Source organism: Ambystoma mexicanum, chromosome 9 (assembly GCF_040938575.1).
Source record: "Ambystoma mexicanum isolate Mex_15411 chromosome 9, UKY_AmexF1_1, whole genome shotgun sequence".
NCBI classification, from domain to species: domain Eukaryota; kingdom Metazoa; phylum Chordata; class Amphibia; order Caudata; family Ambystomatidae; genus Ambystoma; species Ambystoma mexicanum.
Window position 1 is genome coordinate 429501327 of NC_090931.1, and position 15149 is coordinate 429516475.

General features: G+C 46.2%; 1 protein-coding gene across 1 annotated transcript in view; it reads right to left on the reverse strand.

Moving 5' to 3' along the window:
* Window positions 1-15149, reverse strand: part of LOC138488129 (complement factor B-like) — a 1604240-nt gene that overhangs the window by 733368 nt on the left and 855723 nt on the right. The window lies entirely within an intron of this gene.

Genomic DNA, 15149 nt, shown 5'->3' on the forward strand with positions numbered 1-15149 from the left:
TACATGGAGTGACATGCTTGTCGACGTACCTGGCTGCTCGGAAAATTGCCTGACTGGGCCATGGCAGTGCATAGGGCTAGTGAGGTGGGGGGGATGCATAATCCACCTGGGTGGGATGGGGGGATGCATACTCCACCTGGGTGGGATGGGGGGATGCATTCTCCACCTGGGTGGGATGGGGGGATGCATACTCCACCTGGGTGTGATTGGGCAGTGAGTGGACAATGCATTCAGAGCTAAACACTGTTGTCCTGAACATGCCAACCTGAACACGACACATCAGTGCCATACATAAGACCAATGCCGTACATCAATGACAACATGCAAGACGCACAAGCAGGCCACCATGGGTATGTCAAGCGATGAATGACTAAACATGATTACAACTGTGCCAATGCCGCCAGTGTGATTGGGTACAGAGTAGCATACACTGCAATCATGGGTGGCAAGACATCGTTCTGCATCCACAGTACATCCCCATCAGCATGCAAGTGAACCCCCTGCATCATCTGTACAACGCAATCCACACTAGCAGACCATATTGCAGTACACAATGCATCACGTTAATCTATGTGCATACATACAGGGACATGTACATGTCAACACCAAATAGCTGCGGCCATGGCCGTGAATCCTAAAGGTGCCAGCTCAGATTGACTCACACATACCTCATTGTGCTCCCATGCAGGTGATGGAGGCTATCCCTTGAACCCGTGGCTACTTACCCCTGTGCGGAACCCGCGTAACAGGCACAAAGAGGAGTACAATCGGGTAAATACCCGTTTCCGTGTTGTGATTGAGCAGACCTTTGGCCTGTTGAAGGCACAGTTTCTCTGCCTAAGCAGGTCTGGTGGAGCACTCCTTTATGGCCCTGAGAAGGTGACAAATATCACCATGGTCTGTGTCATGCTGCACAACATGTGCATCCGGAGAAATGTACCACTGCCACCTGACACTGATATGCATGCACCAGGTGAGTATGATGAGGATGATGATGGAGGAGAAGCAGCACCCGTGGCAGTACGTGATGCACAAGATGGCCGTGCTGTACGCCAATCACTGATTGACGATTACTTCTGAACCACAGGGACGTTGATGGTTATGTGTCAGTGCTACACTGATCACTGGGACCGTGTGGACATGGACACAGGGTGTGTGGGGAGTTGGGCACTGCGCTGTCATGAATTGAATGGACACACACGAAATGAACAATGTCCAGGCATTAAATGATATTGAACACAACGGGTGTATTAAGTAAAATTACAAAATAGTGCTTCCTCCCTCCACCACTCACACGACCTCTCCACTGCCCCCAAAACACCCAAACACCCCATACCCCCAAACACCCCATACCCCAATAAACACCCCATATACCCCAATAAACACCCCATACCCCAAATAAACACCCCATACCCCCAATAAACACCCCATACCCCCCAATAAACACCCCTTAATCCCCTCTACACCACCAACGCCACCTCCCCCCTCACCCATTGTCATCCCACACTATTTCCGGGCTTTTTTGTGTCTGGAGGCAGCATTTCGGTCTGCCTTGCACTGTGCCTCGTCATCCGTACAGGGCTGGAGGGAGCAGAGCTTGCAGTTGTGGACGATGGGGTAGATGCAGATGGGAATTTCACCACCGGTGCAAGTTGTTGGCGCTGCATGCGTTGGAGCATGCTAGTTAGAACCTGTGTGACGGCCCCCAAACTGTCACGGATCATGATTGCACTTGAATTTATGCCGCAATGGTCCCAGCATTGGCCTCACGGATATCTCGGCGTGTTTCCTCGCCATCAGACACATATTGACGCACTAGCTCGATCATCGAGTCCTGCCGGGCCGCTACTTTTAACAGGCGTGCCTCGATATCAGTGGGGGCTATGGAGGTAGAGGGTGCTGCGGCTAGGTGGGCCATTGCAGGGCTGGCCTCTGGGGTGGTTGTGAGTTCTGGACTGTGCAACAGAACCGCAGAATCCAGCATGGGGCTGGACAGTGTGCCCTGAGTGGTGTGTTGGGGGTTGACAGGGGGCTTGTGGTGCGGGGACATTCCACATGGATTGTGCCATCAAGGTCCTCATACTACTCCGCTTCCACATCCACATCGCTGAGTGGGGCTGTGGCTGCTGCCTCACCCACTGAACTTGTGGCAGCGGACTGGCTGCCATCAGCCTCCCCTTCAGCTGTTGTTGGCAGCTCAGTAGTCGCAGTCTCGTCCACTGCTGTGGTTTCCTCATTAGCCTGCCTGGCCTGTGCACGTGCCCTGGGTTGCACTGTGGGCCGCGGTGCTGCCCCGGAGGTGGAATGGCCAGTGCCCTGTGGTCTGGCCCTGGATGTAGATGGCCTTGGGGCAGTGTCCTGACTTCACCTTCTGCATCAGTGCCTGTGGGGGAAGAAGAGATGCAGGGCATCAGTGATGGTGTTACATGCAAGATGCATGAGTTGGTGCTGTACAGTATTTCATTTCTCATGCATTGCAATCTTATAGGTGTGTCACACAGGGTATTTGCAAGGGGGGGGCATATTGGCATAAGCCGTTGCGTCTCCATCCGGCACAGATGCGTACCAGGTGGCATGCCATTGTATTGAGGTTTATGTGATGTATGACATGCAAATGGCCCCTGTGTGTTGGGTGTCTGTTGGTAATGGGATTGGCACACAACATGCATTTCATTGTGGCAGAGTTTGGGCCTCCATCTGGACATGGCTCTGTATATGTGTGTATGATGGGCCATGCATTGGCTTGGCTTGGCTCACTTTCACATCAGTTGTACTATGTCATGGTTTGGCCTACTGGGGTTTGCAGGGTCACTCACCTCCATCTCCCGATGTCGCGGCACCCGTCTTCATTTCGCCAAAGCCCTCTTTGGACTCCATTTGGATGGTCGTGCTGCAGGTTTTTTCCTAGCACATCAGTTTCACTGGTGAGTGGGCACCCCAGCCTGTGGCCATGGTCTCCCTGTGATTGCTGGACTGTATGTTCCGGACCCTGAGACGGAGGTCGTCCCATCTTTTTTTACAGTCTTTGACTGTGCGGGAGGTGGTGCCAACCGCTGACACCTTGCGCGCAACCTCCTCCCAGATTTCTTTCTTGCGCATCTGAACTTCCCTTTTGAAGTTGTTAGCAAAAACCTCTTCTGCATGGGCTGCAAGGGTATCAGCCAGCATGTTTAGCTCCTCATCGGAGAAGCGCTTTTGCACAGGCGGGGGGTTGTCAATTGAGTAGCCTTCGACATGGTGGGTGGTATGGCACTGCTCTCTCCTCTGTATCACTGCCGTATTGGGAGGATGGCAATGGATCGTGTTTTTAATGATGGCTGCCGGCGCATTTCCCGTTCCAACGCAATGACGTTACTTTCGGGCCCGGTATTACGAGCCCGGTATTAGCATGATGTTATTACCGGGTCGTTATTAAGGGGTTGCTCCTTGGCGGAGGTGGTATCGGGGGGGGGGGCCCGTTATGGCGCTATCGGGTGGTTGGTGGGCCTTTAGCGGCATGGCGGTGCAGCCATTACCGGCATGGGGGTTCACGTGTGCTTGCGCATTCGTAGTCAGCTGCTATTAGCGGCGCCAAGGGAGCACAGACCCGCTACTAACTCCATGCCGGTAATGACTCTGTTTTTAGCGGGATTCTCGTAATGAGGCCCATAGTATGTGTGTATATTTAGCGTATGTCCTTTGGAGGTATTCTGCTGTCTGTTTTTTCACACAGTTTGCGTCCTGTCATACCATGTGTTAAGAAAGATTTCATAATTGTATGTAATTTTCCCTCCATGTGTCAACCCCCAAACTTTTTGCTGCTGTTTTACACCCTGATCTAGACTTTGCCAGAGAAGCACAGCGCTCAGCTGCACTCCTCTGGGCTTTCGCTCATTTTTTATGGGGAAACTGACATGCCCTTAAGACAGTCAGTACTGGGAGACTTTGTTTCCCTTAGTCCTTTCCTCATGTTGCAACTTGTGTGCAACATGTAACAAGAGTGCACTGTAACTTACTTTACAGCACCCATGGGTCTCTCGTCTTTCCAAAGGACCAATAAACTCTTGCTGGACTTTTTATGAACTGTGCAGATGTGTCATAGGCAGGACTGGTGGCAGCTATTGTTTTCATGTGTTTTTAACCCTTTCATGCCATGTTAACCGCGCTTACCGCAATTGGCACGAATAGGTGGCCTGGCTCCAAAATGGCCATGCCACGAGGTTCTTTGTCCTGTCCTTTGGCTATCTTGCCCCTTCACCTTCCCCAGGTCGAGCCGACCCGGGTAAGTCCTTATTTGGTCATGCACTTTCCCGTGATACCCAAAGCTTTCGCAGGCTTCTGCATGCCTTGTGTGTGTGCCTCCAGGATGTGGGCTGGGATGTCTGTCCCAATACACATCCTGGGTGCCAGAGAGTCTAGAGTGTCCTGAATGCCTGGGACCACCGTGGTCCGTGATTGGTCCACATATGGTGTGCATGTTTGGGAGCAGATCTCCCATTGGGTCCTCTCCGTTTTTGCGCGAAGGGAACTTTGGATAAGAGGAGGCTAAAACACCACTATCATGGCGATCTCCTGAGTTCACACGAACAAAGGATAAGGAGCCAAGTATCCTGCAACAAGAAGCTGAGTCGAGGAACCGCTGGTGACCCGCTGGAAGGTTTGGCACCCTGAGCCCGCTGTCGTCCCCTGGGTCCCCTCTGCATCTGATCGTCATAGAAGGTCTGTGAAGACTCTTCGACCCATTAGAATAGTGGGATCAACTATTCTCGGCACCTTCAACAAACACTCCAAGTAAGCCTCTTCGGAAGTGTCCCTGGGCCAACCAGTGGGCTGTCCAGCTTACACGGGACGTTTTCTCTGATACCGCCGCCGTTTCGAGGAGGCCCTCGAAACTTGGTATACTGCTTGCTCTCTGTCCACCGGAGTGAACGCGGTTACCGTGTTGCCCTGCTGTGGCAACGACCTGTGCAAGTTCGCTGCATTTGTGACCCCCTTGCCCTTGAAGCCTCCTGCAGTGGAATTAGGCCGATTTCTCCTCCCGGGGCGGAGAACTCACCACTGTCCCGTTTGGGAATCCTCGCTGTATCTCTGAGTCTACACGATGTCGAGACATCCTGATTGTCGCATTCAAACCTGCCAGCGAAGTGGACTGTACTGGCGAAGTTTGGGTCTGCCTGCATCGGGGACCGGTGAGTAATCCTTACCCCAACCGGTGCCCCCTAGCGCAGGAGCCAATTTTTACGCACAAAGTAGCTCCTGAGGGCCCCTTTCCCTTCCACAGCTATTGCAAAATAGTGACTCCATCCCTCACTCTCAAACTGCCTCTGCCCTCAAGTGGTGGTCCAGCTTGGATAGTAGGAACTTGTTCTTTATCGCCTCATCCACCTTCCTGAGCTGCTAGAGACCCTTGAAGAGACCCTATTTTGTCCATTGGCACAAGCACGTGCATGTACTATTGAGCATAAGGCTCCTCTCTTCGTAGGGCTTGGACTGCCTCTTAGTTAAGTGTAATTCTGATGTCGAACTGGGCCTAAAGATTACCTGCACTGCCTGTTTTCCTCCCCATCTAGGTGGTCTACATATTTTGTGCTTATAATCCCTTAGACCCCTATGGTCTTGTATATATATTGTGTTGGTTGTGATGTATTGGTTTACTTTAGTATTACTGTGATTCTTTTCCATGGTCTAAGTTACAAAGGCCTTGTAATAAATGTGTCTATATTTTTAATATAACACCTGTCTGGAGTAATTTGTAAGTGTCCTTGCTTTGTGTGCTCATTGAGGTCTTTCCGTCACCCTCAACTCTCCTGAGACTTAGTCCTGACTGCCTGCCATAGCTACCCTGATTGGTCTGGCTTGTCCAGAGGTAACCCTGTTCCAAGAAACTAGGTTGGCCTTCTGAACCTCTGCCCCTCCTGGTCAGAGTTCAGAAATCCTTCTTAACAAATTGATGTACAGCGGTGGGATAGGACTGAAGGTATCCAGTGTTGCACACGAGTGAAGGCATTTCAAATTATTTTGAACCAGGACACATAGTGAATTGTTGTGGTATAACTTTTAAAAGGTCATAGTCCTATCTAACAGTATGGAAACAAGTGCCTTGTTAACTTTAAATGCTTCTAAATCCAAAACATTGAGAAAGATGTATGCTGAGAGAGGTGTCCCCTCTCAAGGCACCAAAGGGGAAATGATCCAGAGAATCATAGATTGGCAAGAGGCTCCGTTTAAAGCTGGAGCTTCTGAGGACAGTGCAGAAGGAGGTGGGGCTGCTCTCACTGGTAGAACGGATGGTTCTACCGCTGCACTGATCCACAGCAACCATGAGGACATGGAGGATGAAATGTTTAGTGTTTCCTCTGCCTATGCTGATGGGGAGGCCATGCTTGAATTCAAGAAGCAAGAACTGCTGTTTAGGCAGAAAGAGCTTGAGTTCAATATGGCCAAACTGAAAATAGAGCAGGCGGAAAAACAAAAAGACAGGGATCATCAATTGGAACTGGCCAAGCTTCAAGTTGCCAATGGATCCAAGGGTCCTGGACATGGGTCTTGGGCCTCCTCTCATCCAAGGTTTCCCAAAGATCTGCTCATTGTGTATGAGGAAAAGAATAACATTATGGACTGGCTGAATACATTTGAGTATGCATGTGAGGTTCAACAAGTTGACAATGCTGATAAGATTGCCTGGTTACTTAGCAGACTGCCCCATTCTGGCTGCAGTGCCATTATGGAAAGCTAAGAGAGCAGATTTTGCAATGTTGAAGCAGACTCTCATCTTAAAGTTTGGAAAGACTCCTGCCCAATACTTAAAGAGGTTCAGAGAGTATAAGAAGAAAGAAGGTGGTACTTGGGTATCTTATGTAACTGAATCCTTAAAAAACTTGACTGGCTGGGTTGAAGGTTATTGTTAGGTAAGGTTTCCACAGAGCTGGTAAATCTTCCTTTCCTGGTTCAACTCCAGAACTTTTTGCTTTTCTAGTGGAATATTTTTCATTAATACCTCAGTGAGTGGGAACCTTTTTCCACACTCACCTAATCTTTAACTCTTTTTATGGGTTTCATTTTTAAGACTCTGCATAGTGTCTTTTTAAAGATATCATGTCTAACAACTTGTTGGCAATAAGTGCCTGTTGTTGCTGGGTTGCCCTAGGGGCTCCCCATTTAACTTTCTTGTGCTAACCTTGAATGAACTACAGTTCCCAAGGGTAGAAAGGATCTTTGGCTCCCTTTTACATTTTATTCTGTGAAACCAGCACACCCCACCTTATGTGGAGTGCTGGGGAGATACAATGTATCCCCTTTCACATTTAAACTGTAACAATTCTGTTACAGTGACAAGCTTACCTTTATTGGCTGGTGGCAGTGATACCTTTTACTAATTTGGTGCACCTTTACCGTGGGCTGTAATCACAGGTGCAGTAAAGGCACCTAAGGGTGCTCATTTTACCAAAATGGCCCCTGTCTTCTTTTTCTGCCATTTTAGTGTTTCGTGTCGTTTCTTGTTCCTTCCCCTGACATCCAGGGAGGGAAATTCCTTTGTTTGAGTTTTATCTTTGGGGGGAGTCCCCTGGACACCCCGCCCAGGCTCCAGTCAGTCTGTAAGCACAGGAAGTGGGGGAGGAGTCCAAAACTTCCCCCTCCTTTGTCTTAGGCCTTCCTTCCACTGGGCCAAATCCCAATGGGGGGTTGGCTGTCCTGATTGGACAGCCAGTCGCCCCTTTCTTGTAAAATGCGGGGAGAGAATGCAGAGGTTGTGTTGCAGTTCCAGATAAATACTGGAAACCTGGAAGCTGAAGTCATGTTGACCACTGGAATAGAAAACCGAAGAGGATGAAAAAGGAAAAGCAGCAGGAATGATTTCCAGCGGCCAGAGAGCATGCTGTGTAACAGGAGCATGCTGCAGCCCTTCCTTCCGATCGACCTGGGGTCTCTGAAAACGACGACCCGAACCCAGAGCCTAGTGAGACTCACTAGACTCAAGACGGCCTGCATTTTGAGCCATCCCACGGGTTGCTGCGACCTTGCGTTCTTGCAATACCCCAATACCCTGGGACCTCCGCCACTGTGCGGTGCACGGTCTTCCGAATTCCAAATCTCGCTGAAACTTCGTGGGCATCCTGGTCTATCTCGGGAGACACGAATCGAGTCCAAAAAGTCCCCTCACAAGAGTGCTGGACCTTTTAAACGACGAGAATTGAACCGCGATTTTCTGTCTTCTTCTGTGCTTCTTGAAAAGGCGCCAAACCCGCTGAACCGCATTTAGCTGCAAGAGAAATCTTGTCTAGAGCCTTCTTCATCGATCTCTGCTGCAAAGTCCATTCTGAGGTCCTGTGTTCAGTCTCCAGGACAAGGAATCCACTGACCGGGTATTTGGCTGCAGTCCCTGAAGTTCTCCTGCTGCAATCTCTTCTTCATTGCTGAGGTACTGTGTTGGCTTGGTTATATACTTACCTTAAGCATGTTGGGATTTCTGTGTAGTCCCGGGTTGTTTTCTGTGATTGGGAGGTGCCTCGTCCAGTACACCCAGTACCACTGCTAGAATCCTGCTGGGGTGTCTTCTGTGAAGCCCCTGGACCCTCTTCTAAACCTAGAAGGAAAGTACTCACTTGTCTGCCAGTTTTCCTACGGAAACTCTGACTTTTGCTACTAAATAACTTATTCTAACACTGCCTTTTGGTCACTAGCTCTAGTGACCCCCTTCTGCCACTGAGAACTCTCATGCTCTAAGGGAAAGACTTTGAAGGGATTGGGACTTCTGCCTAGAAAATAAATCAAGTGATTTACTTACTTATAAAGAGTTGGTGGGTAACTGTAATTCTCAGAGTGAACAGTTACAAAAGTTCTTACTGATCTTGAATGTGTGATGCACTATTCTTAAAAGTATGGTTAACATCTTTTCTTCCTTAGCCACTGTTTTGCCAGTCTAAAAGAAAGTAGATGTAAAGGTGTTTTACTCTCCTGTGATTAGGTTGTGCCTCTTTACAAAAGTAATGTGTTGGTTTCACCAGATTATTCCTGTAGGGTAATTGAAGGAGTGTCCTCCAACTGTTGGTATCACCAGGTTAGTCCTGTTAGGATAACTGTTTGAGTGTCCCCCAACTGGGTCTTGCTTCCCCTGACTTGCTGCTAGCCTGTCCTTAATAAGTCCACATTAGATTGTTGCCTACCTAGAATATCTATTCAGTAAAGTGTGACATTGGGTTTTACTTTCCCCTTCATTGTGAAGTTAAAGTTAGTGGGTTTTACTTACCTTGTGTTAGCTGTGTGCCATCCAAAACAAGTTACCAGAGTTATTGCTTACCTCAATCTGGGGTTCCCTAATTTCCAAAGCATCTGTAATTGTATATTACATCCTTAGGTTTTACTCACCTGGTATAACTGTGTGTTATGACCAAAGTAGTTATAGGTTTTTACCGCACATAGAATAAGTGTTTCACTATTCACCAAAAGTATATTGTCCACTTGACTGTTTATGTGATTTGTTCCAAGAGTCACTGTACAACTGGAAGGGCCTACTGTCCTTGTATTACTAAAAGTAATCTAAAAGTAATCATTGGTCTTTTACTCCCAAAGAATAGGCTTGACCTATACTAAATGTGTATAACAAGGTTTTGACTTCCCTAGAACTACTGTTAGGTGTTCCAAATAAGGTCTATACTTGGGTCTGTGTACTTTCAAGTATAGTGTTGTGTTTTATATTGTGATTTCATATAATGTGTTAGTACTTACTTAACCCCTAGATTTATCTGGGCCTACCTGTATTTAAATAAATCCTTTATTTTTACAATACATAGTGTTTCAGTGTTTCTTTGGATCATTTGTATTACAATGTTCACTTGTACTGTATCTACTGCCCTCTCTCCCTCCTAAGATAAGCCTGGCTGCTCTGTCTACGCTACCCCGAACTCAGGAGGTACAGCCTTATACTAAGAGTGGAGTCTTGTACTGCCTCAGTAGAATGGTCTTACTAAGCCCTTAGTTGGACTTCAGAAAAACTGTCCTAACACTGGTGGCATGCTCTGGGATCAAGGTGGATTGCATTACATTGATTATTGATATACTTTGTGTCCAAAGGAAACCATCCAGTAGGTTTGATTTAGCCAAGGTAAATTGTACTTATGGTATTTAACACAAGAACCAACACCATGGCCTACTTTAGGCCTGATGACTACTCTTGGGCTGCAATGGAAAATGTGGTCAAAATGTGTATAGAGAACGGCTTCAATTGCGAAGGACGTAAGCTTGAATTATTACAAAGGTTATAGGACCATATGCATGGTTTCACTGAACCTGTGTCCACTTCTTACAATATTGCTGGGAGTGGGGATGATGAGGGTTCAGACAGCTGTCCAAACTCCTCAGAGGAGGAATATGAGGGTTCTGATGAGGAGGACGTTAGTTTACCCCCCTTTCCTTCTCTTGCTCTACCTTACTGCCTACCTTGTTCTCTGAGATATCTAAGGAACTGAATATAAGAAAATTCCTGTGGGAAAACAATATGAAGATGTGGGAATATGAGAAAAAGTACAACAGGTCTGTAGAAGACCATTTTCTGCACCCCTCTTCTTTTTCCAGGTCTTCTGTGTCTACAGCTTTCAGGTTTCCAGAATTGGTGAGTCAGTATGAGATGAAGTATGACATTGTTGTATGGCTGAAAACTTTTGACCTCACTTGTAAAATGTTTGGTCTGTGTGAGAGTGATAGAATACCCTGGGTTCTTTTTAGACTTCCCAAGAGAGACTACCAAGTGCTCTTGGATTTACATGAAGTAGAAGGAGGTAACTGGGATAGGGAAAAAACAGCTTTCATGGATAGATATAAGAAAAAAGCTTCTACATATCTACACTCCTTAAGGGACTCTGAGAATAGAGGTAGGTCAAAAAGTGCAGTCTCCTCATCCCTTAAGAAATCTGTCAATACTGAGTATTGCAGAAATGCTGTGGTCTTAGACTCAGCTGAGCCCCCTTGTAAAAAGGCTGAGGCTCTTAAACTTGAAGTAAGAGAGGTACCCTTAGGAGACCCCTCCTTAGAGATAAAAAGCATTAACTGCCACTCTGAAGGGCACTTGGGTGTAGCACCCATAACTTCAACTAGGAACAAAGCCCCATGGCTCACAAAGCTAGAGGTCACTCCTGTGACCCCACCTTTAGCTGCTGCTAAGGTGATAGAGCCTCTTGAAAAACCACATGTAGTGGAAGTGGTTCAACTAGTTCCCAGAAACTTAAAAACGTCTGTCGTAGTACCAATATGGTGTAATACCATTAACCAGGTCACTGTTGTGCCTCCAACTTCAGTTAACACTGAGTTGAAAGAACCTCTTGAGAACCCACCTAGAGTGGAAGTGGTTCACCCTGTGGATAGAAACTTATATATTCCTGTCCAATCTATAACACTGTGTAAAAACTTTGTTGAACCTGACAAGAATCTAAGTGTTCATGTCACACACCCTGTGTAGTGTATGTCCTTTAGAATAAAGGCCCCTTCAGTTAAACCTGTAGTGGCTGAACCATTTGAAAACCCACTTAAAGTGGAAATGGTTCCTAACAAGAGTGCTGGACCTTTTAAACGACGAGAATTGAACTGCGATTTTCTGTCTTCTTCTGTGCTTCTTGAAAAGGCGCCAAACCCGCAGAACCGCATTTAGCTGCGAGAGAAATCTTGTCTAGAGCCTTCTTCATCGATCTCTGCTGCAAAGTCCCTTCTGAGGTCCTGTGTTCAGTCTCCAAGACAAGGAATCCACTGACCGGGTATTTGGCTGCAGTCCCTGAAGTTCTCCTGCTGCAATCTCTTCTTCATTGCTGAGGTACTGTGTTGGCTTGGTTATATACTTACCTTAAGCCTGTTGGGATTTCTGTGTAGTCCCGGGTTGTTTTCTGTGATTGGGAGGTGCCTCGTCCAGTACACCCAGTACCACTGCTAGAATCCTGCTGGGGTGTCTTCTGTGAAGCCCCTGGACCCTCTTCTAAACCTAGAAGGAAAGTACTCACTTGTCTGCCAGTTTTCCTACGGAAACTCTGACTTTTGCTACTAAATAACTTATTCTAACACTGCCTTTTGGTCACTAGCTCTAGTGACCCCCTTCTGCCACTGAGAACTCTCATGCTCTAAGGGAAAGACTTTGAAGGGATTGGGACTTCTGCCTAGAAAATAAATCAAGTGATTTACTTACTTATAAAGAGTTGGTGGGTAACTGTAATTCTCAGAGTGAACAGTTACAAAAGTTCTTACTGATCTTGAATGTGTGATGCACTATTCTTAAAAGTATGGTTAACATCTTTTCTTCCTTAGCCACTGTTTAGCCAGTCTAAAAGAAAGTAGATGTAAAGGTGTTTTACTCTCCTGTGATTAGGTTGTGCCTCTTTACAAAAGTAATGTGTTGGTTTGACCAGATTATTCCTGTAGGGTAATTGAAGGAGTGTCCTCCAACTGTTGGTATCACCAGGTTAGTCCTGTTAGGATAACTGTTTGAGTGTCCCCCAACTGGGTCTTGCTTCCCCTGACTTGCTGCTAGCCTGTCCTTAATAAGTCCACATTAGGTTGTTGCCTACCTAGAATATCTATTCAGTAAAGTGTGACATTGGGTTTTACTTTCCCCTTCATTGTGAAGTTAAAGTTAGTGGGTTTTACTTACCTTGTGTTAGCTGTGTGCCATCCAAAACAAGTTACCAGAGTTATTGCTTACCTCAATCTGGGGTTCCCTAATTTCCAAAGCATCTGTAATTGTATATTACATCCTTAGGTTTTACTCACCTGGTATAACTGTGTGTTATGACAAAAGTAGTTATAGGTTTTTACCGCACCTAGAATAAGTGTTTCACTATTCACCAAAAGTATATTGTCCAATTGACTGTTTATGTGATTTGTTCCAAGAGTCACTGTACAACTGGAAGGGCCTACTGTCCTTGTATTACCAAAAGTAATCTAAAAGTAATCATTGGTCTTTTACTCCCAAAGAATAGGCTTGACCTATACTAAATGTGTATAACAAGGTTTTGTTCCAAATAAGGTCTATACTTGGGTCTGTGTACTTTCAAGTATAGTGTTGTGTTTTATATTGTGATTTCATATAATGTGTTAGTACTTACTTAACCCCTAGATTTATCTGGGCCTACCTGTATTTAAATAAATCCTTTATTTTTACAATACATAGTGTTTCAGTGTTTCTTTGGATCATTTGTATTACAATGTTCACTTGTACTTTATCTACTACCCTCTCTCCCTCCTAAGATAAGCCTGGCTGCTCTGTCTACGCTACTCCAAACTCAGGTGGTACAGCCTTATACTAAGAGTGGAGTCTTGTATTGCCTCAGTAAAATGGTTTTACTAAGCCCTTAGTTGGACTTCAGAAAAACTGTCCTAACACTGGTGGCAAGCTCTGGGATCAAGGTGCATTGTATTACATTGATTATTGATATACTTTGTGTCCAAAGGAAACCATCCAGTAGGTTTGGTTTAGCCAAGGTAAAGTGTACTTATGGTATTTAACACAAGAACCAACACCATGGCCTGCTTTAGGCCTGAGGACTACTCTTGGGCTGCAATGGAAAATGTGGTCAAAATGTGTATAGAGAAGGGCCTCAATTGTGAAGGAAGTAAGCTTGAATTATTACAAAGGTTATGGGACCATATGCATGGTTTCAGTGAACCTGTGTCCACTTCTTACAATATTGCTGGGAGTGGGGATGATGAGGGTTCAGACAGCTGTCCAAACTCCTCAGAGGAGGAATATGAGGGTTCGTATGAGGAGGATGTTAGTTCACCCCCCTCTCCTTCTCTTGCCTCTACCTTACTGCCTACCTTGTGCTCTGAGATATCTAAGGAACTGAATATAAGAAAATTCCTGTGGGAAAACAATATGAAGATGTGGGAATATGAGAAAAAGTACAACAGGTCTGTAGAAGACCATTTTCTGCACCCCTCTTCTTTTTCCAGGTCTTCTGTGTCTACAGCTTCCAGGTTTCCAGAATTGGTGAGTCAGTATGAGATGAAGTATGACATTGTTGTATGGCTGAAAACTTTCGACCTCACTTGTAGAATGTTTGGTCTGTGTGAGAGTGATAGAATACCCTGGGTTCTTTTTAGTCTTCCCAAGAGAGACTACAAAGTGCTCTTGGATTTACATGAAGTAGAAGGAGGTAACTGGGATAGGGAAAAAACAGCTTTCATGGATAGATATAAGAAAAAAACTTCTACATATCTACACTCCTTAAGGGACTCTGAGAATAGAGGTAGGTCAAAAAGTGCTGCCTCCTCATCCCTTAAGAAATCTGTCAATACTGAGTATTGCAGAAATGCTGTGGTCTTAGACTCAGCTGAGCCCCCTTGTAAAAAGGCTGAGGCTCTTAAACTTGAAGTAAGAGAGGTCCCCTTAGGAGACCCCTCCTTAGAGATAAAAGGCATTAACTGCCACTCTGAAGGGCACTTGGGTGTAGCACCCATAACTTCAATTAGGAACAAAGCCCCTAGGTTCACAAAGCTAGAGGTCACTCCTGTGACCCCACCTTTAGCTGCTGCTAAGGTGATAGAGCCTCTTGAAAAACCATATGTAGTGGAAGTGGTTCAACTAGTTCCCAGAAACTTAAAAACGTCTGTCGTAGTACCAATATGGTGTAATACCATTAACCAGGTCACTGTTGTGCCTTCAACTTCAGTTAACACTGAGTTGAAAGAACCTCTTGAGAACCCACCTAGAGTGGAAGTGGTTCACCCTGTGGATAGAAACTTATATATTCCTGTCCAATCTATAACACTGTGTAAAAACTTTGTTGAACATGACAAGAACCTTAGTGTTCATGTCACACACCTTGTGGTGGATGTCCTTTAGAATAAAGGCCCTTCAGTTAAACCTGTAGTGGCTGAACCATTTGAAAACCCACTTACAGTGGAAATGGTTCCTAACAAGAGTGCTGGACCTTTTAAACGACGAGAATTGAACCGCGATTTTCTGTCTTCTTCTGTGCTTCTCGAAAAGGCGCCAAACCCGCTGAACCGCATTTAGCTGCAAGAGAAATCTTGTCTAGAGCCTTCTTCATCGATCTCTGCTGCAAAGTCCCTTCTGAGGTCCTGTGTTCAGTCTCCAGGACAAGGAATCCACTGACCGGGTATTTGGCTGCAGTCCATGAAGTTCTCCTGCTGCAATCTCTTCTTCATTGCTGAGGTACTGTGTTGGCTTG